Here is a 25,713-nt window from a genome sequence, read left to right on the forward strand (position 1 = left end):
TCATCTCAAAATGAACTGTATTGTTGGTTGCTCTTTTGGCAGCTCTACTTTCAAAGAATAAAATAAAACAGAGAGCAAATTATGTTGTCAATGTCAAATTTATTTATATAGCACTTTAAAAACAGGTTTAAAACTGCACCAAAGTGCTGTACAAAAATGATCATAAAATAAGTTGAATAGAAAAAGAGAAAATATTAGAAGAAATTAAAAAAAAATCCATGTATCAGGCCTCATTTGAGTGCCATTGCAATGACTCTTGTTAGAAAAGTCTAAACCAAACAGATGCATGTTTGAGACGCTAAAGAGGTCTTTTACAGTGTCAGTACATTATTTCTTCAACTGTGTCCTAATTGTCCACTTTTTCAACAAAACCTTGTGAGAGAAGGAATCTGTGTAAATCACGCTTGTGTTTCCATTACTGTTAAAAGATCTCTTTGCCGGTTCAACCATTAGAAAATACAAGAGTATTGTCCGATACATAGTATTTACTATCAAAACTAATTTTTTGTCTTTTACATTTAAACAAATTTGAATCTGATAGCTAATAAAGAAGTTTAAGAAAAAGATGGAGTAAGAGGACAAAAACGTAAGACTTTCTGTAATCATTTGAAGAAGTCTTGATAGTTCTCCAGCCTCTCTGAGTTTTGTTTTTTTGTTTTTCTGCACTGTTTGTAATTGGCCAGTAGATGTCACTAAGCTTACGGAAATTATTAAATATATTTTTTAGGAAATATGTTTAAACTATGTTAGTATTAAAAAAAAAGTTTAATTTGTGTGTCGTTTTCTCATATGAATGACATGTAATCCATATGTTAATAATAGTGGGTTTTTCCACACAATAGAGATATGTAATATATATTTTACTTATATTTTGTCATTCACCTGAGATTGTGTTTACTGTATGTGAATTTGTGATAAACCATGTACACTTCGTTTTTCAGATAATAACCCAAGCTATAAGATAAACATTTTTTGCTGGTGGTAGTTTATTTGCACTTGAGCCAATCTGCATAAGAAAAAAAAACATCATCTGATCTAGTTTAAGGTCTGCAATGGCCTCCAATCTGCAGAAGAAAACTCCCCCCCTCTCTTCATCCTGTTTGATGCTGAATGGCTTTGACAGGATGCCTTGTTTCAGTGGAAGCTGCACCTCAGAAATAGCAATGAAACATGTAAAAGAGGATCAGTATATCTAGGAGTGAAGGATGCCTAACATTGTATAATGTAAATTTTGTAGATATATAAAACTAATTGATTAGAACATCCAGTTAGGGGTTTACCTGTTATAGTCAAACTCCACAGATTTGGTCTTTTTGGAACAGTGGAGCGCCATCGTCTTACAGCAAGAAGGTCCTGTGATCGTTCTGCATGGTGTTTGCATGTTCTCCCTGAATATTTGTGAATCATGGCTTCCTCCTACAGTCCAAACATACGACCATCAGATTAACTGGCCTTTCTACACCAGTGTGGGCATGATTGTTTCTCCTGTGTCTCTGTGTTGGCCTGTGATGAATTGGCGACCTGTTCGTACCCTGCCTCTCACTCAATGTTGGCTGAAGGTAGGCACCAACTCCACTGCAACCAAAGAATTTGGCCAAGACAGACTAAAAAATGGATGAAGCTAAATACATGACAATTGTTGAAAATTAGATGCCGTGAAAGACTTAAAACTGGGGCAACAGCTCCCCTTCAGCAGAACAATGATCTTAAGCTAACATAAGTAAATAAATCTGATCTAATAGATAAAGTGGTCTTATTGGATGACTTGAAGACTAACATTCACTTCACAGCAGCTCCCTCCAATCTGACTGCTGAAAAGAAGAATGGACAAAAGCCTCAGTTTGTAGATGTGCAAGCTGGCAAAATAATAGAGGAACTCCTTGCAGCTGTGTTTGCAGTGGAAAATATTGACTCGGATTCAACTTTTTATTTGTCAAATAATTTGGAACGCCCCTATTGTCTTCCGCTAAACTGTGTTTATCCATCATGAAAAATCCTAATAAAACACACTGACTTCTGTGACTATGGTAAGGCAAAAAGTGATCAGGTTCAAGAAGCACTATCACTTTTGTGAGCCACTCGAAATGAGTAAATTGAACACTCAACAGGTGAGCAAAACGTTCTTTTGTTCTTGAGCGGATGAGTCAGTAGCCATCCCCAGAACAAAAACACTCCTTTCCCACCTTCCCTCCTCCTTTCGGGCATAGTGAGATGTGGGCGTGGCCTACACCGCAGAGGGGAGGGGGACACCTCCTCTCAACGTGATCACTCCATTGGCTGGAAAGTCCAAGTCACATCTCCTCATCCATTCCTTCCGAATTATTTTATATCATAAGTAACAATGTGTCGTTCCAGTTAAGTAATAGAGTATTCATCGATAACAATAAAGAAATAGCAAGAAAAAAGAAAATCATAAAATTGACAATCATAAAATTAATAATTCTGTTTTGTATTACTTCCCATATGTTTACATGCTAGGAGGAGATTTTAGATTTTGGCACACTCACTCGTACCCCCCCCACACACACACACTCCTCCCCCCTTTGCAGTCTATTTCTGCTGTCCATTGAGAGTAAAAGCTGGGCCATCCCCCCAGCGCGCGCCTGTGCCGTGGAGCTCCCCCTTGCTGCGTGCATCGTGATCTCGTGGATGCAGAGTCTTGCAGGGAGAACGCAGGGTCACCTTCTGTTGTACTGCAAGGGGGAAAATACGGTCCGGTTCGCAGCAGACAGTACTGGGCAGGACCAGAAGCAGCATCTCTGGTAAGTGTTTACTGGCCGCCACGTCCGTGCATCGCAGGGATAAGAAGCAGAGCATCCTTTCAGCGAAGGGCGAGATGGAGAAATCTGCATCACTCTCCATCACGTTGGCGGACGTTTCACCCGCTGCTTCCAATGCAGCAAAACCCGACGGAGTACAGCAGAATTCAGAGGCGATGCTGTTTGCCTTTTGCAGTTTGTAATTATTCATGCGTCATGTTACATGATGTACCGTTGTTTGCTTACGCCATGGGGGGAAGACGGTCCATCTCGCCTCACCTTGAATTAATGTTGTGCGCTTTGTTGACTCGTCTGATGTGGGTTTACTCTACCCAATGTCCTGTTTTCAGACCAGATCGCGAAATTATGCATCGCTGTTTTCTGTTTAAAATAATAGCTGGATTGCACAAATTAGACCTTGCATATAAAACAAATCTGCTTTCTGAGCACAAAAAATGCGCATCAAATTTCATTTAATACTGTTTCATATGTAGGCGATGGCGGTGTAGTAAAGGGTTTATTTCCATGCGTGAAATGACTAAATCTGATAACGAATATAAACTTGGATCAGTCTGAAAACGTAACATTTTGTGTTGTTTAAAGGCTTAAGATGAGGCTATTGGACGTAAATGCGCTGCTTAGTGGTCATGTAGTGATGTGTTTGAGGCTTTCTTGAGGGAAATGGACGCGGATGTTAATGGGAGCACTCCACAGAGCTCCCGTTATGTAATTGGTTGTCACAGCAAAGCAAAGAGCCATCTCTAGCGTCATTGTTTTCCCTCCGACTAACCAACGGTGCCACAGAGGAGGATCGTCCCGCTTTCTACATGGGATTAGGTGCATGTGGTCCCTTTAATCATTCATCAAATCTGCTCTGAGGCTGAAACGCATCTGGCCTCCCAACTGACTGAAGTATCCGGTAGCCACCTTTAGGTGTTTGGCATCCCCAAACTGTGATGATGATCGTGGTGGTGGTGGTGATGATGATGATGAGGAGGATGCGTTTCAGGGAGGGATGGCTGTTTAAAGTGCTGCCTGCTGCATTGGGTTGTAACATCCCCCTCCAACCAAGCAGCTGCTGTGGTTCCAAAACATCTCGTCCTGCCAAAAGACATGCAGCAACGCTTGTTGATGTGAGATCTTCTATGCGTTGGCAGCGGTGAAGCAGCAGATGTCATTTTGCTTGATTTTGGCTGAAACTGCTTTTTGTTGGAAACGACTAACAACTAACCCTTGAGCAACTTAACCTCTTTGGAGAACCCAGTGTTGCTTAAGAATATTGTACTAACTTTGGTGGCTAGTCGGAGTAAACTGGATCATGAAGATCTGGTATCTGCACTTTTCTATTTAACATCAAATTAGCAATCAGACCAAGCAGTTCCCATCTTCTTCCAAGTCATCCACGTCCTGACCCAACCATAAATGCCCCCTCTATGCAAGGGAATGCTTAGCTGATGTGTGGAACAGGATGTATTTGTTAAACTGCGGACACACGACACAACTTTCACAGTAGTCATAGTTTACAGAAACTAGGTGTTCACACCAACAGACTTAGCAACTGTGGCTTCAAGGCTACAGGATTTATCAAACAAATTAACCTGTTCAAACTCTTGTAAAAACTCTTGCCAGGTCAAAGGTTTGAGAGGACAAACATTTACAATAGGTGGTGGAGGATATTTTCTGAATTCCAACTGGTTTTATTTTTGTCTAAATCCACCACGAAATAATAAAAAAAAAGCAATTTAAAATACTCTAAGTTAATACCATAAGTGACAACGATCTGAACAGTGTGGAGAATAACATGCTGTTGAGAGTTTGAAATATGTATGTAGTGTTTTGGTCTCGAAATGAGTCTGTGTTGGCCGTAATCTAAGAAAGCTATATATTGTTTATATTTTAGCAGATAACAATACAATATTTGTGCAATAGACATTAAGAATATTATGTATAAATATATTCTATGCGGAACAAATTTTATTCAGAAAAATCATTAAAAAAAATAAAACTGATTACCTTCATGTGCAATTTGTAAATTTTTAGTTGATTTCTGTTGTTTACTGTGATTTCGTAATCAGCTAGGTGAGGTTTTATGCCCAGTACAATCGTGAAAATGTAGTTAACAAATAAAGTTAAAAAAAAAAAAAAGTTTGTCAGCAGCAGATGAAGCATCCTTACCTCTTTTTGTCATTAACTGACAGCAACAAGTGTTGACTATCAGTTCACCTATTGGATTCAGAGCTGCCTCAAAAACGTCGAGTCGTTTTCTTTGTCCCCAACTTTAGTAATTAGTCAAAAAATGTCAGTAGGCTTATTTTAGAGCTGTCTGTGGTGCTGAAGCTGCTCTTAGCTGGAGAAAACAAACAACAGGCTACTTGGCCCTCATTACATGAAAAATATTTGAAATTGTTAATTACACCTGTACCAACCACCCAAGCATGGTGGCAGGATAGTGTTGTGATGTAGAGATGGAAAGATTAACAAAGAAGGAGGAATTCATGCTAATTCTTTTGCTTTAGATCCTGCAGCTGCTCCCGTCTCGCCAAACATCCAGACCTGCCTGATGCCGTCTAGTTCCCCTCTGCAAAAAGGATGGACACTTAATTTGATGGGCTAAAATACTTTTGGTAACGATAGAGTCGCTTTAGGGTGATCTGAGTTCAATTATCATTATTGTTAGTATACAGATGTCAGTTAGCTTGTTTTGGATCTGTCCTTGGTGCTGATCTCTCTCTTTGGAGGCTACAGGAGGCTGCAGAGAGAAGACGGTGATACTCTTTTTTTCAGTTTTCTTTGTCAATATTGTTGTGATTGCTGTTCGGTGGTTGTTGGAGAGTCTTGTTTCAGTGGTACTCTTGTGAGTTCCTCATGCTGCGACCCCCCACCTTCCCTTTTCATCTGACATATACAGAATCTTTTCAAACTTGTCTTAGCAATTAACTTTTTTTTTAAATGCGTTTTATCAAAAGAACTTTCATGAAATAATTTACAGACAGACAATATGTGCATAATTTGCAGCAATCTTATAGAGAAAACAAAAGTTTTACTAAAAGAGGTAAAGTGGCACAAACTACATTATCAGTACAATACATATGGCATAATTTAAATAGTCGGTAGGCCAAAACGACTTTGAAAATGCTCTGTTTTTAGTTTTTAGAAATATGATTAAAATAAAAAAGAAATCTTCATTCGGAGTAGGATAAAGCTGCTCAGGCAAGTAGAATGCTATTCAGAAAAAGTGAAGTGTTGTCCACATAAAAAAAAAAATTGTTTGAGGAACCTTCAATTTTAGAAGAATTGTGGTACATGAATCAGATACAAACTTTGGTATCGTCAGCTACCAGAATAAGCCAGACATCTTTTCTAGTAGACTCTCACTGTTAGCGACACATGAAAATTACAATGAATCATTTACTGAACAAGCAAACAAGCAATTGAAAACTTCACGATGCAACAAACAAAATGTTTTTGAAAGGTTTTGTAGCATACTTCTACTGTTCCTAAGGCTATCCTGTCCTGACCTGTAAGCCACATCCGCCACATCAAAATCTAAGGTGTTGATATTTTTCTGGCTAAAATTGTTGTTTGCAACTTGCAGCCCTTGCTCTTTAGGCTGTTTGACAGTGACTCTTAAAATTGACCAAACATGAATGGGCAACTAAAAAATAATAAATAAATAAAAAAGTAATAGAAAACATCTTTCGGCTGCAGAAAGACACTGATTGTGCAAGAAATGCCCGTTTTTTGTCTTTAGATCACAAACTCTGTTTTTGAATCAGTCCCTTCTCGTAAAAGTTAGATTTTCTTTTTTTTTCTAAAAACAAGGGTTTTTAGAAAAATATACATTATTTAACGTTGATATGTGGTTGGATTATATGTTTTTAATGTTTGGATTATAGAGCTTATAAATGTATAATAACCACTACACAGTACGTTGTGTTTCTCTCTCCGTTTGTGCCTGAACGTTTTACTCTCTTGAAGCGGTGAGGCAGCCTCTCTGCATGCACAGGAAGTGTGTTGTCTGGATTTGATGATGGTTTTGTGTTCATGTAATCAGCAGCTTGATCTGTAGTGATCTTTAACATTTAATGGATGATGAGCAGCATCAACCAGCAGGAAGGGCTTCTGGTAGCAGGAAGTGAAAATGTAATCCCGTTAAGACGGTGCGATGGATGTTTTCAGAGTGTGTTTTTAATGCAAGTTGTTAGTTTGGTTTATTTTTGGAGTTGCGATTATAGTAACTGACTGGAGGGAGGATTGTTTTGTAGATTTCTAAAGCAAACTTTTCTCATATTTTTTTTTTTTACATTCTTTTTCTTAGACATTTATGCATCGTGATGCTAACTAAGTGATAAATTAAAATAAACTGAGCACCCAATTCCATTTCATAAAAATTATTTTTGAAGAAATTGTAAGGAATATTACATACAATCGTATTTGATGCAGGCACTCATTTGAATTTCTTTGAATTAGATCAACAGTAGTCTGGCTGGTGATTTGCACAAAATGGATTTAATAATGTAGCAGGACAAAATCAAAATGATTCAGCTTTACCTCAGATTTAAGTGATATTAAGCTCACGTCAAAAATGGTTTTGAAACCAACCAATTTAAGTGAACGTTACTTATTCAATCAAGAAGAACAGTCAAATATCAGACCTTAATCTTGCTTGTTGCTGGTTAAGGATATGATTCAACTGCAACTTGCAAAAGGCATTTCTAACCAAATGTCTGCTGAGCCTCTATTCAGCTTAGGCCAAATTAGAATAAGTTGTAATTATGAACCCAATTATTAGTGTTTATACATTTATGATAAGTTTGTTGTATCATCATTTCATTCTTAGAAAAACAATCTGAATGCCTTTTAAGAGCCCAAATATGAACATGCCAACTGTTCTCCTCATAATATAACTCACAAAAGGAGGAGTCTAATGTTTTCTGGTGACCTCTTTTGTTATTGTTAGTCCTCTGTGTTTGTAGAACATCACTTGTCAGGTGAAGGGGAGAATGTGTGAAATGGTGGTGTGAGGAGGTGTTTTTTTTTCGTTTTCTTTTTTCTGTTTTGTTAACTCTTCCATATAATGTGTTTGCCAGTGGAAAAAAAAAAGAGAAAAATTCAGGTTTCTGTTCCTCTGTTCGAAGAGGAGACAGTGTCTTCTGACAAGCTGTGAAAAAAGAGGCAGTGTAAGAGCAGAGCGGCGAGTCTGAAGGGCAGCCGGAGTGTCTCATTTCTCTCAGCACAGAGCGGAACACACACGAGGATACACTCCGGCCTCAGCAGAAGATTGATAACGCTACAGATGATCAGAAGCATCTGCGGCAAAGCTTCGTTACCTCAAACTAAAGCATATAAACAAAAACTAAACATAGTTGCTAGTCTAGTTATTTTATGAAATATTTCTGTCCCTCAGGGGTTGTAGAGACTGGTCAGCATGTGCCGAGATACACATCAGAAGAAAACACTTGGCGAGTTCTAGTCGTGTGTTTCCTCTCCTGCGCCCTTTGTTTAATAGAATATAATAAACCCGCTTTGTATTACGTTTGTCACTACTACATGTCACTTTACCCCTGCTCTGAATTTGTGTTGTGCAGCTGCTGCTCATCCTGAGGCAGAGCACAGACTCAGCATGTGTCATACCCCTGTCTGAAATTCAAAATGGAGTCATGTTGTGCCCACCGTGGAGGCAAGAAACACCACAGTCTGCGACAACACTGGTACAAACGATTAAAGCGCAAACTACCATTAGTGGGGTTGCATTTGTTCCCGTGGATGTGGATGTGAGCTGATGTTTCATCTCATCTCTACACTTAACCTACAGAACATGAAAGTACACCTTTTCCGTGAGACGTCGGTAAACAAAGAGTGTCCAAGATTCACCACACAAGTCAGTGATGAAGTTGTGGGGAAGTTCAAGGCAGGGTGTGATCATAAAGCAGTCTATGGCCTGTTCAAGCCATCATCTGAAAACAGAAAGATTATGGAACAACAGTAATAAACATGCCAAAATTTGGTTGTCCACCTAAGCTGACAGGCCAGGCATTGATCAGAGAAGCAGCCATGATACCCATTGTAACTCTGGGGGAGCTGCAGAGGTCCATCTCTCAGGTGGGAAGATAATTATCAATCATGTTCTTCACAAATTCAGCCTTAAGGGATCAGCAGTACAGAGAAATCCACCGTTAATAGAAATGCACGTAAACTTAAAGAAGAAGGCGCTCTAGTTACCCGACACCAAACTTGAATTTTTTGACCTACATTCAAAACATCATGTGTGGGTGGAAACTAACACTGTACTCTGACACATTAAACGTTTTTGTAGAACAGTGATCCCAAACATACAGGCTGAAATCATATTTCTATTAATATTTGTAACATTAAATGCATACCTGTAGTCACATTTTGGAAAGGCCTCGCCAAAGTCCAGAACAAAATTTGAAAGTTGACGTTCACATTCGCTTCTCATTCAGTCTGACTGATCTGGAGATATTGTGAAGAAAAATAGGCAGAAATGTAATTTGCTGATGTTTAAAGCTGGCAAGAAACAGATTCCATAGAAAGGCACAGCAAGTCACTTTCAAAACTCAGATAATTGCCAACATTAACTGTAACCATAAAGTACAAGCTATCCATCCCCACTGCATTACTGAGTCCATCTCATTATATATTTTTAAAGCTTTTTTTTTGGCACTAGTGGCCTTTATTTCATAGGAAAGAGGGTAATGAGAGAAGGGGGAAGACATGCAGCAAAGGTCACCAGGCTGGGAATTGAACCTGCAACAGCTGTGTTGAGGACTAAGGCCTCCATATGTGGGTTGTGCTTAACCCCTGCGCCACCACAGCACACCCTCATTATATATTTTGACCTTTGAACTGTGTGCTTGGAACTAGTTATGTGATTTTTTTTTTTTTTCACTTCAGCTCAGAGGATACAGAGTCCATGATGTTGAAGGACAGAAAATGTAATATTTTTCAATAAGCAGCTCTCTGAACTGTTTCTTCTTGAAACGTTATTTCTTTGAAGATGCTCTTTTTGAAGAATTTAAGTAGTCAGTATATCATTTGCAGTTCATTACAGGTTTTCAGTCTGGGTCTCTACATGCATTTCACCACCATTGCATGGTGGTGAAATCTCAGTGTTTACAACGTCACCGATAGAAATTCCAGATGAAATATAATGATTTTTTCCCCAGTATTTTTCGAGTTCATGAAGATTCTTTCTCCTACTTTTTCCAAGTCAAGCTACTTTCCAGAAAGCAATTGGCTCGCTTTCTGTCTTTCATATATTGTCTACCTATTATTTGTACAAATGTGCATTTGATGACACAAATCGGGCTGTAATTCATAATTAAGCACCAAAAGACCGAAAACAAATGTTTGGATTCAGAGAGGACGTTGCAGATGTGGACACATTAGCTTGAGTAAACGTATAAATAATTGATCCGTCCTCATCGATGCTGCAAGTCATTCTGAAACAAGAATAGTGTCTTTGGAACTCATGTTATGTTTCACCAACACATTCAAAACCCTGAATGTCTAACCAGTCGTTCTACGACACAAATAAACAATCATTCACAAAAGAGAGAAGCTGCAAGCAAAAATGTTTTTATGGTTTGGCCAAAAAAAAAAAAAAAAAAAAAGATTCTGTCTAGAGTGGAAAAACATGAGCAGCATGCAGTGACTCAGTGATTTTGCATGAATTCAGTCAGATATCTGTTGGATTTGGCTTCAGTGAGGCATTATATTTAGCTGGGATATTTCTTGCCGTCTTATTTGATATATCAGTCGTTCACCTTAAATTTGCCGTTTCTTTGCTGCATGACATGTTTGTAAGATGCGTGTCCTCAGCTCTACAGACTGTTTGTTCAGTAATAAAGACATATTATGTCCTAGTGGAAACCAGATTACAGAAGAGAGGTTGTCTTCTGATAAACTGAGGCATGTATTCTGGTTCTGGCTTCATTATTGGTTTTTTTTTAATATAAAAGCACAGCCAGGAGAGTTACTTGGATTGAGACAGCAATTTTGTGGTATGTACATACTCCTTGTCCATTTAGAAAACTAATTTGTGCCTGGCTTTAACATGCTAGCAAGCTGATGCTTCAAAACATTCACATAATGTTCTCTTCCCATGATGCCATTTGTTATATTAGTGCTCCATCTCCTTCTACACAAAACAAGATGCAGCAGGTTTTTTTTTTTTTTATCCTTAGACCTCATTTCATTTTGCTGTTTAGAGATGCAGTTTATCAAATTTATGAATGTTTATCTGACGAAAAACAAAGAAGTTGTAAATGAAGGGAGCAGATTCATAAATTACGTTTGGTAGCAAAAGAGAAACTACTGAATAAACAATCTCTTTCACATGTATAAGATGTAACAGCATTTTTTTTTCATAGTAATCAAAAACAGTTTTTCATATTTCAGAGTTTTGAGGTATATTAATTTTAGGTGTTTAACTTTGGGAATTACTTGACCAATTTTTGTAAAATAAAGGAAGAAAACTGTGGACTTAAATCAGCTGAAATAAAAGCTAAAATTGAGTCTCTCTGAAAAACATAAATGTCCATCATCACAACCAAGGCTCTTGAAACTTTTGATTGTTCCCCACATAAAACCGTAATGAAACGAAATGAAAGTTTGCTGTTCCAAAGTCTGAAAAAGTGATTATAAGTGCTTTTGCAAGCCACTGAATAAGCAATTTTTGTGCATGTCTGTGTACGTATAAACTTCTGCGGTATTCATTACTTTATTTCTCCCAGGATTATACTCTCCTCACTTATGTCCTTATTAGTTTAAATTAAAATCTGTATAAAAAAACATATGAAAGAAAGGTAATGATTTTCCCATGGTTTATTTAATAACTTGCTGCAAAAAGCTTTTTGTCTTCCCGTGTTGCCTGCTGCAGCTGAAGCATTGAAAACCCGATGAAACCACAATATTTAAACAGATCCCATCCTAATTAAAAGTATCCTCCTGGTGAAATCAATTATGCTAAACAGGCGGGTACGTTGCTGTGCAGCTTTATGAAAACTGAGGAAGCTGATCTGATTTGCTATTCCTCTTGCCTTCAGTGTCAGGGTCGACTAATCTTCTCTTGTTGTGATAGTTGAAACGGAAGCAAATCTTTTAGTATCTTTGACTGAGTCTAAGCTTTTTTTTTTTTGTCACAGGTTAAGCTGATTTCCATTTTTATTTTCATTTAGAGCAATTAGTTGCGCTTTCGTTTCCGTGAGCTTTCGTTAGAAGGACTGACCCCGTGTTTTTATCTCCACAGGTGATCTCCTGCAGGGGACCGGCAGCTCTCTTTAAAGTTTATGGAAACCTGACCTCCCATTGGCGGAGAAGGTGAGTCAGGCCTCATTTTTTCCAAAATATCCCTGTTGATGGAAACCGTGTTTACACTTATGCTCATAAAGACGTCCGAGGGACAAAGTCAATGAGATCAGCCATGAGTTTATTTTGAAACCATGTCTGTAACGTATCATGTTAAACGCAGCTCTTGTAAGGAATTAAGGGCTCTTTGTCGTCGGCGTTAATATTTAATGAGAGTTTCTCAGTGTGTCTAGGGGCCAACTGGAGGACAGGTGATTTTTCTTCCTTACCTGGCTTCCATATTACATTACAGCGTACTTCTTGTACTCTTATGTTTCACACATTATTACAATATGCATAAGTGTACAACATGGTTAGCATTATATATGCTGACATTCTCACTTCCAAATATGTGGTGTACATGATATGGCAGGAGAATATGTATTTAACCCATTAGTAATATTTTTTATTTGAATAACTTTTGTATTGTCTTGTTGGCATGAAAGTCATACTAGAGGTCAGTAGCAATGCAAATAATCCTCACATCCAATGCATTTAATATAATGATAGGGGATAATAATATGGAAAAGGTATTACTAAAATTTATTCAGTATTTTTTTCTTTTTTATGACAATTTCAAGATGTCTTATGGACGTCCTGCTCTGTAGGATTTTAACCCATTCATCTAAAAAAAAAAAAAATGCAATGCCTTTCACAGAGTTCAGTTTTGATTTAATCAGAGCAGAAAATATTCTCCCAATACTTATTTGACTTAATGTTGTGCAGCAAATATTCAACTAGCTTTGACATGCTTTTTCTCCAGCAGTGGAGTCTGGCATAGAGAGCATACGTAGAGGAAGAGAAGAAGAGATCATCTCGTGTTTTTACTTTATTCTCTCACTCCTGGGAGCGACTCACTGTCTCATTGGAAGAATTCCTTTGTGAAGGTTCAGATGTTCTTGTTTTTCTCCGTTTCCAGCACAACTTGTACCACAGCAGTGGAATTAAGCGGATGTTTGGTCAATGCAGGCAGATTATTTTATTCATAAGGAGGCTCATCAGGACACTGTGGCCTCATTCAGACAGGCTTCTTTCTCCAGGGAGTCTTTCCACTTTGGATTGGGAGGAAAAGAAGCTGGGTCAGAGGAGTGTAGTGAGTTCTTGATTTATAATTACAGTGTTCTGATAAGTTTGGAGAGAACAAAGACGAGAGTGCTGTTTGTTTAGTTTCACGTTTCAGTGGAGTCACTGATTGTCATTCAGGTTTGTTTGTTTTTTTCCTTCATAGGTTATTTACTCTTGGACTCCAGTGGCAAAAGCATTTCTAAAACGGTTTATGAAATAATAAGGGAGATGGAGCGTTTATTATGTAATTAAATGTTTGTTCTAGAAAATGTGAATGTCGGGATGATGTGCGCGCGCAGTGACAGCATTTCTTGTAGAGTTTTAATAGGGAGATATATTAGTAACCCTTTGTAACCTATTGTCTTTGGACATGGTGAAATTTTTTGGGAAATGTGTGAGAAATGTGATATTTTTCCACACATTTTTAAAACGTTTTTGCTGCATCAAATAATTTATTTCAGGATTCAGCAACAAAAACTTAGTAATTTTCGTTATCTCTATCTGGTGCCAGCTTGGAAAAATCTTAGTTTTCACAGCCTCTGGTTTTTATCCATCTTTAATACACTCTGTACAGCACATGTCAATCTTTTATTCCCGAGTTATTCACCATTCAGCAGCAGTTTAAGAAAACAGTCTGACTAGATATATATAAAACTGTGTAAACCAGCTTTGTTTTCAGTTTGGAGACAGATAAAAATTGTGATGGGTATTTAATGTGCAGCTGCTTTCTGTGTTTTTATGCGTTTAAATCAGCTCAAGGTTTTGACACTTTTTATTCAACAGCAGAATCCTTCTGCTTCCGAATCGTCAAATTTAGACTCTCGAATAAAGCAAGCCGTAATGATGCAGCTGCAAAATAAGGCTCTTGAGTTTTGCATCTCAGGTCTAATTTAAATCTCAGTTTTTTTTGGTCTCCAGTGAAGTCAAGGCACTCCGTGTATTACTCAACCCTAAAAAGGCTCTCAGAGTTTGGTGCCCATGCTCTGCAAACAGCATGACTTCAAGATGACTGCAGTCAAGAAACTCATTTGAAAAATCATAGTAAACTACACCTGTTAATAAAATGAAAATTGCTTCAGTTTGTTTTATCACATCCATTTGCATGCTTGGTAAAAGTGTTTCCTCTTCTTGCCTGAGACAAAGGTTTGAAATAACACCAATAATTTCCCATGCGCTACATTATTGAAATGAAATGAAAATGGAGGGTTATAATTTTGTCATAGTTGTGCAGTGATATTGAATAAGGTGACAGCACTTTTCCCCAACACTATGCAGTTCACACCATTTGCCAGGTCCTGTGTCAACTCTCTCAAAGGATTTAATTAATCAAGAAATTGTTTTTACGTGTGCGACGTCAGGCATCACGAACCTTTGTGTCAAAGCTAATTGTTATGATCTACGAGTCTTTGTGTCTCTTGTTTTCTCTTGTTTGTGCATTTAGCTTATTTTTGGGTTGTTTGCTATTGCTGCCTTCCACTTTAATTTCTTTGTCCTTAACCTTCAGTTGTCAAGTTGCTTTTATGTCCTGTTCAGTTCCCTCATTTCCCTGCCTTGCTTCTTCCCCAATGTTCTGCATTCCTCTCATTAGTCGCACCTGCCTCTCATCTACTCTTCATCCTGTCTTCTGTGTCAGTCTTCCTCCTTGCCGGCTTCCCTAAACTTCAGCTGCTTTTTCCCACCTCCTCAGTTTTTGTAAGGCCTTTGATCAATAAATTCCAGCTTTGCCAACATGACAACACCACTGTCCTGTCTGTACTCATGTCCGACCTCACCACGAAGCATGACACACGTTACTAAAATCTACAATAAGACGGATTCTTCCAATTTCATTCCTTTTTTTGTTCCACTTTTATTTTTTCCACAAGATTTGTGAGAAAATCGTTTTGAGCGAAGGCGTCCAGGCGTCCTCTGTATCGCAACAGCTCAAGATGAAAATATGCAATCCCACCGAAATGTGATTCCCATTTAAGAGTTTTCATCATTAAAATGGGACCTAGCTTCCTGCGGAAAATCGTCTGTGAGATGTCGTTTAAAGCATTCAAAGCGACCAACTGTTCCATCTTTGATGCACATTATTACATTTCCTTAAGCTAACTCAGTTTGTTGTAGAGTATGTTTCATTTTCTGTTGTCATGCTACTTATGGCTTCATGGTTTTTTTTTTTCTCTAAATTTCTTCTTGTTATCACCCACCTTTGTTGCGGAAGCATCTCGTGCCGCAGCAACAACTGTCCCTGTGACACAAATCACTAAGATTTCAATGATATTTTTTAACAATTTATTGCTTTAGTTTAAAAAGAGCTTTGATTTGGTGTTAATATTTATGTTTTTAAAGTCCTCTTAATCAGTTGCGCGTTGTTAAGTCATGCAGTTAAAGGCAGTCGTAATGGAGCTGATAGCGAAAATTCAAGCTGGAAGACTCCGCCCCCTCCGTTCGCCCATCGGCGTCATGCTCATCTCAGACCTCAGCGCTGGTCCTCACTCGGCGTGTCCAATCATCCAATCATCAATCAAACTCTGCATAAAAGGATCCACACCCAAGCCGTCAGCCGGTTCCCAGCTACGTTCAGCCCACCACCTCCCCTTCTCCACCCACAACCTTCGGCTGTCCAGGATAGCATCCTTTCCCGACCTCCACCATCGGTGTCGGGCCCCGGGGGAGAGCATCCCTCATCAGTTATCGGTTCATCGAGTTCACATCAAATCTCAGCTCAAATCAGCTACCGGGGCCCGAGCTCCAAAGAACTGTTACTCATTCCTGTCATTAAATCTTTAATTGTTCCTTTTTCTCCGTCTGAGTCTTTCCAGATTGAATTGCAACTGGTAGATTTTAAATAGAAGTTTTTAAACATACATGTCCTTGTTGCCTTTTCTTGCAGCACTTCTTTGGATCCCATTGCGATTTGGACTTGTTCGGTTTAGTGCAGAGACATTTGTTATCCCTACAGTTTGAGACCAAATTACATTGATGATTTCATCACTGTTCATGTGCCAGCATTGGGGTGTACTGTACATTGGCAGCATCAGTAAGAAGACAATAAAAACACACACCTTAGTAAAATCCTTCTCTAACAAACCGGCGTGATTTTCACAAGATTCTTGAGACTGCAATTTTGAGAGAAGGCTAAAGCATCCTGGCAGTCTCAAAGCTTTCCATTTGGTATTGAAACATAAAAATCTGGATGAATCAGAAAGAGGACAGACTGACTTTACCCTCGTTCAAACTGCTTCCACTTCCTGGACTGCACTGTATGTCCAACCAGCTGGTGCATCGAGTAATACATGAGGCCTACGTATCCATTTTTTCTGTGTTACACATCTAGTCATGTGAATCTCTTTTCTTTTGTACTGTGTCCTTTATTAGTAAATAGCATGCCAACTTACAAAACACATTTGGAGTTGGCCTGTTTAGCATCTGCTTATTGTTGACGGTGTCATCTGGTGATCGTGTTAGCAGTTAGCCTATGAAAACGTCTTGAAGGAGAAACGAATGATTAAAGATGCCAATTATTGTCACAATTAGTTATGTACCCCCGGAGGCATAATTGTACAACACAGAGATCAAAAGATCATAATCAGAGCAAACGAAGGTAATTGTGACCTCAGTGAACATTCCTGCAGCGTATTAATATAAAACTTTCTGAATTATCTGTGTGCAATAATCTTCCATGCCTGTTTGTCTTTGTTGTCATTTATCTTTTTGGCTGCTTCGGGGATTAACCTTGGACGAAGCTGAATAACTTGCACAGTAATACGAGCCTTAGAAATCATATGATTTGTAAGTCCTTTGAAGACTTTTGCTGCCGGTCAGTAACTCTGTATGATAATTATAAACAAAATGTGGGAATAGACATGCATTCTTTCGTGTGTAAAGTTTGTATGCAAGGCTGCTGAAACTACACCAGGTTTTTTGCCTCTTCTGTTGACCTTCAACCTTTAAGCCTGAGTCTGCAGTTTGTTATAAATACTTTCTAGTTTAAATATCCCTATCATTTCTTGCTCTCTCTTTTAAACTCCATCTCTCGCTCTTTCACTTCCAGACATACACACATTCGGAGCTCAGCTAATAATGCAGCCAATCAGTATTCAGAGCAGCATCAGGCAGCTAAATGATAAAAAGGCAGAACATTTGGAGAGCAACAGGATTAACTGTTTCTTTGCCCGTTTTCTCTTCCCCTCCTTTGCTCCCTCTGTCATCTTACACATAAGAGGAGACTGGACAGAATCTGGCTTCTGTTGTTTCTGCTTCATCACTTCAGTTCATGCCTGCTTCACAAGCCATGACAATATGTCTGTCTCCTTCTCCTCTGTTCCACTGGTGCCTCTTCCGTCCATCGCTCTCTGCCCTCCCCTTGCTTTTTTTTTTTTTTTCCCCCACTTTCTTCTCCACACTGTCACCAGGAGGCTTGTGGCAAAAGGCTTGACAGTTACATAACCACTGCAGCAGCGCGGGGATGCTGCTTTAAATCACAGCACAGTTCGTAGGGGTGGGAGGGCTGCGTTTAAACGCGTTGCCTGTCGTGAGATTTAGGTTTTTGTTTGAGAACACAATTGTGTTTGAGAATCATTTTACGGAGGCTTTCAATCAGTGGTCTTTTCCAGGCAGTATGTATTTTTCGCTTATCGTCCTCTCCTTCTTATCAGATTCTCATCAGGTTCTGTATTTTGTACATCAGTGTGAGCTGAAGCTTTTTTTTTTTTTTTTTTGAGTGTAGTCAATAACGCCAACATGACTGAAAAATAATCACACAATCTGCAGCCAGTGAAAATCCTTTGCTTTGGATGTTGATGCTTTGGTACAGTAAAGTTAAATTGTAAGCTGTTATTGTCATTGTGTCTGTTGTCTTCATTATCTTTATTTAGTGAGCTTGCATTTTAAGGTGCAGCAGCTGTGTCTCAACCGTGACCTAATGACACTAAGAACTGACAGTAAATGCAACAGTTATTAAGAATGATGGGCTAAGTGCTGTCAGAGAGCATGCTCAGAAACGCAGCTCTGCCCTCTCAACATTTGAACTGTTCAAAACGGCACAATAACTTCTGATTTCAATTATTCTGAGGTCAAAATGTGAGATTGTTTTATGTGGCAGAACATCTTATCCTTTTGCCCTCAGGTTTTCTCAGTGATTCTGAGAGATGCTACAGGATCTAAAGCCAGGCTGGGACAGCCTGTTCTTCCCTTTCTGAAAGCTTAGCAGTATAAAATGACATGTTTCACGCTCTTGCACTCATATTAAGCTTCAATGCTTTGCTCACTGGTATACTATTCAGGATAATCAAAGATTAAAACCAATATGAGATGAGACAGAGATTACTAAACACCTGATAGGTTCTCATAAATAGGATTTTTCCTTAGCTGCTTAAAATTACCTGAAATGTGACTCTAACTTTATCATTTTCTGTTACTTTTGGATCAGAGTGTTTCCAGACCAAACAACAATGTGTCAACCATGTGTCCTCCTTCCATGCTACACACAGTAGCAAGAGTACAGAGTGTACCCAACGTACTGTTCCTATCTGAGCTGTATCGGCATCGTTATTTGACTCTTTGCTTATCACAGAGAAACCAATGAACAACAGAGAGAGGATATTTTCCCCCTATTAATTTTATTAAATTTTCCTTCTAAACATAAGGAGATTTATAATCTCTGAGAAGTCAAGAGCTCTTGGGGGCCCCCTGCTGATCTGAGGGCCCTAAGCACAATCTTTTCTTTTTCTGCTCTTTACAAATCTAGTGCATGGCTTTGGAGCGATAGTCCACAAGGTTCCTCTACAGTTTCTTTCAGTCACATGTTCAAAGCTATAATGTAATGTATGATTTTCTGTCCGATGTTTTTAATTGATTACCTGACTTATTAGCGTTTATTCCTATTTTCATCTTTTGTTTACTTGCTCAGACACTGAGGTCTGATTCCAACTTTTCTTTTGAGTGTTAAGCTTCAGACATGCTAATACTAATTTTATTTTTAAACATTATTAGCAGTTCATAGTCATCTCATCATGAGGCAAAATAAAGACACAAAATGAATGCATGCACATAATCCCACCTGTGGGGAGTTTATAGTGGATTTAAACTGATGCATGCATGGGAGAAAATGTCCAAACTGCAAAACACAAAGTATCTGACTGACATTAAGAAGAGGAAAGCCATGCTAACAGCTGCACCACTCTGCTGTCTGGCTTCCAGACTCATTTTTTGTCCAGTTGATGCACAATCACTTGGTTTTCGTGACACCACTCCTTCCATCACATATTGACATTGCACAGTCCAGTCAAAGTGCACATTAGAAGCATTAGTGGTGAACAAACAGGCAGCAGGTGGCAGGCAGAGAAGACTCGTCATTGATCCTGTATGTGGGAGAAGAGTGTCGACATATTTTTATTTTTTTTATTTTTTTTTTACCAAAGTCCATGACAGAGGTCTTTTGGTTATTTATGTCCCCTTGTCAAGGAATCACTGTGTGTCCTGCTCTTCAGGGAGAAATGTCACACCGCGATGACTCACTCCTAACCCATATATTGATTAAAAATGGGAGAGGCAAGAGACAATCCTCCCTACAACTGGAGCAATCCTCACTTTGCAGCAAAGAGCGCGCCACTGGAGGCGTATAAATAGTTGAGTCATCCTGTGCTTGTCTTTTTGACGTGATGACCCATACAGTAGCCTTCACCGGCTACATCTCTAAATATTACAACATATAGCAGTGATCTGAATGAAGTGTGGATTTGCTTAGTTATTCCTCTGTGATATAATACTGTATGTTATCAAATATCTCGCTTCTAGCTGATTTGAAATGATTTCCTGGTTCCATGGGTTATATAAACAAACAAAGAAAAACAACGTCTTCTTTTATTATATCAAGACTGTTCAGAATAAGGTGAGGCAGTGTCTCACCCTAACAAGGTGTCTATTTGAAGTTAGGAAGCAAAGTTTCAAAGGGCAGCTTTGCCAGAGTGTGGGAAAAGACTGAACCGATGACGACACCTGATTGAAGTTCACTTCCATCCTCTGACAAGTTTCATGAAGTCTTATTGGCTACTACTAAGATCTGACTGTATCATACACTTGTTATGCGCAACAAAGCATTTCCATATAATACTAAGATACTTAATAGAAATTCTTTGTAACTACTAGCAGTTCGTAGCACAGCACAGTTACCCTTTAAAAGCTGCAGGTTAACCGGAGAGCCGGAGCTGCAGGAACACAGAGAAGCAGCTTGGAATGGTTTATTCCCCCTGAACCCTGTTGTAGACTCTCTGTGGATCCGCATGTCAGCTCACATTTGAGTCTCCAAAGCCGAACCCTAATGAGCAGCGCAGAGTGCTCGCAGCACTCCAAACCCAGCCGATAACAACAACACACCCAACATCCATCTCTAGTTTCCTCATCTATCTGTAAATAAGGAGTTGCTCCTCTTAGGTGCTCCATAAATCTGTCGACTCGGTGCACACTTGCTCTGCCTCCCTGTTGGTGCATAACCAAGGGTTGTCCAGCAGTTGACTGTGAGAGATGGACAGCTGACACAATGTCCCTAGCCCTGCCTTCTTGCTCTTGTCTAAAACATCGGACACATGACCAGCTTTATGACCGCCTCAACTGTTTACAATGTGTGTTTGTGTTTGCGTGTGTGTGTGTAGGTGTGTGTGTGTGTGTGTGTGTGTGTGTGTGTGTGTGTGTGTGTGTGTGTGTGTGTGTGGGTGTGTGTGTGAAGTCTGCGCAAGGCAGTTCTGTCTCCTGGCAACATCCAGCAGCCGCCTTATTCTGCTCGGCACCAAGCATGAATCACATCTTTGTGCTGATGTGTTCAGCTGCTGTTCTGGCCCAATGGGCCTCTTTATTGCACTCAGGAACATCCTGGCTCCTTGTCCATCTCCACAACATGCCTCAAGTTTGCAGTAGCATCTCTCAGCCACACCAAATTCTCTCCCCTGTTTACTTTTTCTTTGGCAAATCTCCATCTCTCCACTTTTTTTTTTCAGGCAATGTCAGGGGACACCAAGCTATGTTTATCCAAATAGATTTCTTCTTAAATTAACAGTGGGTATAAAAAATGTCTAGATTATGCAGTAAAAATGCAACGTTTTGTGACGCAAAGAAGCCAAATAAGTCATTTCAAAGCTTTCTCTGCTCTTCTGCAACACATATTTTGCATTATTCAACTGAAAAACAACAAAACAGACCCCTTCCAAAGAGCAATGCTGAAATTCATTTACAGGGATGCACATTTAATAGAAGTTTAATGCAGTTTTCAATCATCCCTTTCAGCAGGTTTCTAAGAGTTTACCTTTCAGTTAAACACAAACACGATAGTTTGTGTTTAAGATGGAAAACTGAAATATTTATTATGTTCTCACATGTGTACAGATTTTTATATCTTCTGTTTAAAATCCAAAGCTGCTTTCATCAATGTTTTCTCATGCAATGTAAATCTTTTGTTTGTTTTTTTTAATCAGCTAGTAGTTTTATCTTTTTGACCTGCTGTTGTCCAGCCAGACTGAAGACAGTTTGCTTAGTGATGCACAGGTGCAAAGTTAGTTCATCTCACTGAAATCTTCTTACTCTAACAAGCTTACATGTTGTGTTATGGTTCCCATTCAGTTCTTTAAAGGGCTTGTGAGCATGTTAGACATTCTGAGTGCAAGACATTTACGCCACCAAGACCAAAGACTGAATGCGTATCTCTGATGAGATGCGTTTCACGGTTCCACGCTTGTTCCGTTGCAGGTTCGGAAATCTTTTTTGGATAGTTTGGTTTTCAGACATCGGCAAGGAAGAGTTATAAAATCCTATAGAAGTCCAACTCGGATGCAGCTTCATATCAAGATTTCTTCTCTCGTTGCCTTAGTTGTCCTATCAGCTTCTTTGGTCCTCTCTGAGGCAAACTCCCTCCCCCCTCTAAAGCTATTCAAATGGCACACTGCAGGATTATCCCTCAGCCTCTGAGTTATGCTGGTTTGGTCCGACTTAAAGTCCGCTCTAGGTTTGCTTTGGCCACAGAGACTGAAACTGGGGGGGGAGGAAGAAATGATCAGATTAATTTGAAGTCAAAAAGAGAGAGTTGGATTGCTAATTTTTACATCCTCGAGGAAGCTGTTTGAGGATTTTATTTACTTTATTTATTTTTTAAATAATGGAGCCAACAGTGGTAAGTACATGTAGAATAAAGACTCAGTGTGGTCAAATGTGCAAAAGTTTGATTTTAGCCGATAATTCTCCTGTGTTTTTAACATCCACACAGCCTCTGCATTCACAACAGGCTCTTAGCAGACTTAGAAGATTTAAGATTACAAAAGGGATTGCTTTGTCAGCAAGGATTTTGGACAGTGGGCGGATTGTTAGAAGGATCCAAATGTTTTTTGGGCCAGAACAGCTGTTATTTAAATATTTCATACCTGGATTAAGCGCAATATCTTTTTTTTTTTTTTTTTTTTTTTTACAGTTCCCAATGGACTACTAAGTCGTATTCTGTTTTTACGATGACTTCTTCACTCACCAGGAAATGTCTAGGGGAATGTGAGGTGTTTTCACAGCCATTGAGGTGTATTGACCTCAATAAGAGCAGAATAAACCCCTCTGTCTCTTGGGTCACACAGCAGCCTCCCACAATATACCAAAACTGTGACTTTTCAGTGAAGTATTTTTCTCTTGGCTCGATAAGCCAAGGCCATGCTGTCCTTAAACAGGAAGCCACTTGTCCTCTCTTTACAAATTCTCACAAACAGTAAAGTGTCATAGGCAAAACTAGAAATGTCTTTTTTTTTTTTTTAATTCAAGCTTAAATCAGCTAGATAATGTGTGTGGAAACATCAAAAAGCAAGAAATGTGTTCAAAATTCCTTTTCCAAACATCAGCATTGTGTTAACCAGCCCGGATTGTGTGCATTTTAGCCCATACAAAGCTTATATTTGGATTCAGGCTTTGTGCCAGAGCCTAACAGGCTTTGATGTTAATAGGTATTGTTGTCACGAATGCTTGAGCTTATTGGACGCCTTGGCTGATGGACAAGTAGATGAACCTCGGAGGGTAGCCGCCGGGATTAAGACCTGAGACTTTGCGCCTGCTTAACTTTTTCGATGCATGAGGCTGGATTGCATCATTTATTTGGCAGGCACATTTGCTGGTTCTCCCCTTCCCCCACGCTGTTAGGGAACTGCAGCAAAGAGCGGCAACTTTGGGGGTCTTGAAGTCTCCATAACAACCATGTATGCATGCACCATGTATATGTCAATCAGTTTACAGGGATTGGTGCATCCTGTCCTGCAATCACAAATGTAAACATGCAGACGTTGCTGAACTATGTTCAGACTTTAACTGAAATGTGCTTTGCTCAGATAAGACTAAGACCGTGTTGTTTGGCAACAAAGGAGAACTGGTAGGCAGACTCAAAATCAACGTTCTTTAGTTGGGATCTCAGCCCCCTGACATAAATGCAGTGTGAGGAAATCATACGAGGATTCTGGATTGGAGGGATGATCCAAAATTTCTCTCTTTGTATGCTTCATTTCTATGAGATTGTATTTGATATGAGTTGGTGTTGTCCTGCTGGCATTAGGAGTTTGCACAAAGTATTTTTACCACAGAGGTATTGAGAGCCTTGTTTTTTCTCCCCTCAGTGAATAATTGTGCTAAATTTCAAGGTTGCATTTTTCTTAAAGTGTCTGTGGGGAATTATACTACCGCAATAGACAACTCACTCTGATGCTATTTTAAGGGTTAAAACACATATTTACTAAGGACGACAAGAAATTTGTCTGTGTCTGTAAATTACCATAACTTAAAAGCACAAGATTTAAGTGTATAAGACTAAATTAATGCAAAATACTGACCTCTGAATGAACATTTTACACACTCATTTGATGACATTTCTGGAAAAAAAGAAAAAAGAAAGTTCTATATTGTTCATATTTGTATTTTAAGTTGCATATATTTTTTCCTTACAATACTAATCACTGTGGTTTTACGCCTACGTATGTTGGCTCCTTACTGCATTGTCACATTCAGTCATAAGAATTTGGTGTGGGTGTAAAAAAAAAAAACAATGTTCTTATATAGCCCCTGGACTTTTTACCTGCACTGATGTTTTGATGATACACAACGTTCCTGACATTACAGGGAGCTAAGAGTCGGGCTAAGAGAGTAAAGCAGAATAAGGAAGACCGAAAAGGGATGAAAGAGTTTCTCTGAAAATAATAAAAATCCTTTCCTGGCACTTCCACTGTGAACTGAACAGCACAAATTGGTTCTGATTCATACCCGCACAGTAAAACCTCAGAGTCATGAAAAGCTGCTGTGGTGATTTGAACCAGCCCATAGTGCACTCTTGATGATAGCCAGTGAAGAAAAGCCATGGATGATTAGAGGCTCACAGGCTGGTGTGAGTGCTGGTGATAGTAACCAAGGGCATGATAAAAACACAGCTCTGCTAAATCAGTGTTCTGTAGAAACCCCCGACTGAGGCGGACTTCATTGCCCGCTCTGCTGCTGCAACTTAAAACAATCACAAATGGATGCAAAATGTTCCCACGATGATGTTTTGAAGCCTGCGAAAAACACTGTGCAGATTTCACAAACTTCCGCTAAATATACTTGCCCCGTTGACATCACGCTGTTATCTAAAGCTCAATTCTTCTTACATGGACAATTATGTTGTCATTTGCGCACAAAGGAAGTTTGGTTCAAACGAGCCAAATGAGGGGAAGCAGCTTTTTTGGTGACTCACTCCAGGGATGAAGGGTGTTACAGGAAGGACTTGTACGTAAAACGGGAGAAAGGTTGACGGATGAAGCAAAGTGCGTTGGCACTCAAAGAGACCTGACGCAGGTCTGACAAAATCTGGACATCGTCTTTAAATGTTCTTATTCACATTTATGTATGAGACGTTTTCAGCGAATAAATATTTCTGTTGTGTTTTAAACTTTAAATTTTCACCTGTTTTTTTATTCAGATTGTAGGAGGTGGTAATTATATTTATTTATAGCTTGATGACATTTTTTTCCCCAAGTTAGAGAAATCTGTGTGACATGTAAAGAAGCTGTTTTAGAAAGAATTACATCATCCATTCATCATTGGCTGTGCAGCTCCACAGGAGCTGGGGCAGGAAAGTGAAAAAGTCTATTGAGAAGATTTTCCTGATGGAGTTGAAGAAAAGACTAATCCTCATTTTGAGATTTTTTTTTTTTTTTGCCTTTACGTTTTTTTGGGGGGCGGGATGTTCTTGCATCATCAGCTACGTTACATTTGTAATTTATCAATAAAATCTAAGATTTAAGAAAACAGGACTTGGACAATAAAATTTATCTTGTTAGGCAGCTGACAAACTGAAAAAAAAGTCTTTAAATGTTCAAATGCTGGTACAGATTTCTCCAGTGGTTATAAATGTACAAAAGAATTACTGCTGTTTGATCTCATTTGTTCAGCATTTTCCGGTTTGTGTGTTGTCTTTATTTAATTAACAAAAATAACACAGATAATCAACACAAGTTGATTATAATCAACTTCTACTATGAGCTGGTTATAATAT

At 39.0% G+C, this 25,713-nt stretch overlaps 1 protein-coding gene across 2 annotated transcripts in view; it reads left to right on the forward strand.

Annotated features, from left to right (window-relative positions):
• The first annotated feature begins 2,530 nt into the window (after positions 1–2,530).
• The window catches only part of pacsin1a (protein kinase C and casein kinase substrate in neurons 1a), a 37,755-nt gene continuing 14,572 nt past the window's right edge, over positions 2,531–25,713 (forward strand). The window contains exons 1-2 of one of the 2 annotated variants that reach the window (XM_015017806.1): positions 2,531–2,762; positions 12,031–12,101. The gene's annotated coding sequence lies outside the window, so the exon portion shown is untranslated. Of the gene's footprint in view, positions 2,763–12,030; positions 12,102–22,129; positions 22,339–25,713 lie in introns of those variants that run through there. The other variant, XM_015017807.1, reaches the window with a different exon arrangement.

This window comes from Poecilia latipinna, unplaced genomic scaffold, assembly GCF_001443285.1.
Source record: "Poecilia latipinna isolate Pla-1442-1.1 unplaced genomic scaffold, P_latipinna-1.0 Scaffold2193, whole genome shotgun sequence".
NCBI lineage: Eukaryota > Metazoa > Chordata > Actinopteri > Cyprinodontiformes > Poeciliidae > Poecilia > Poecilia latipinna.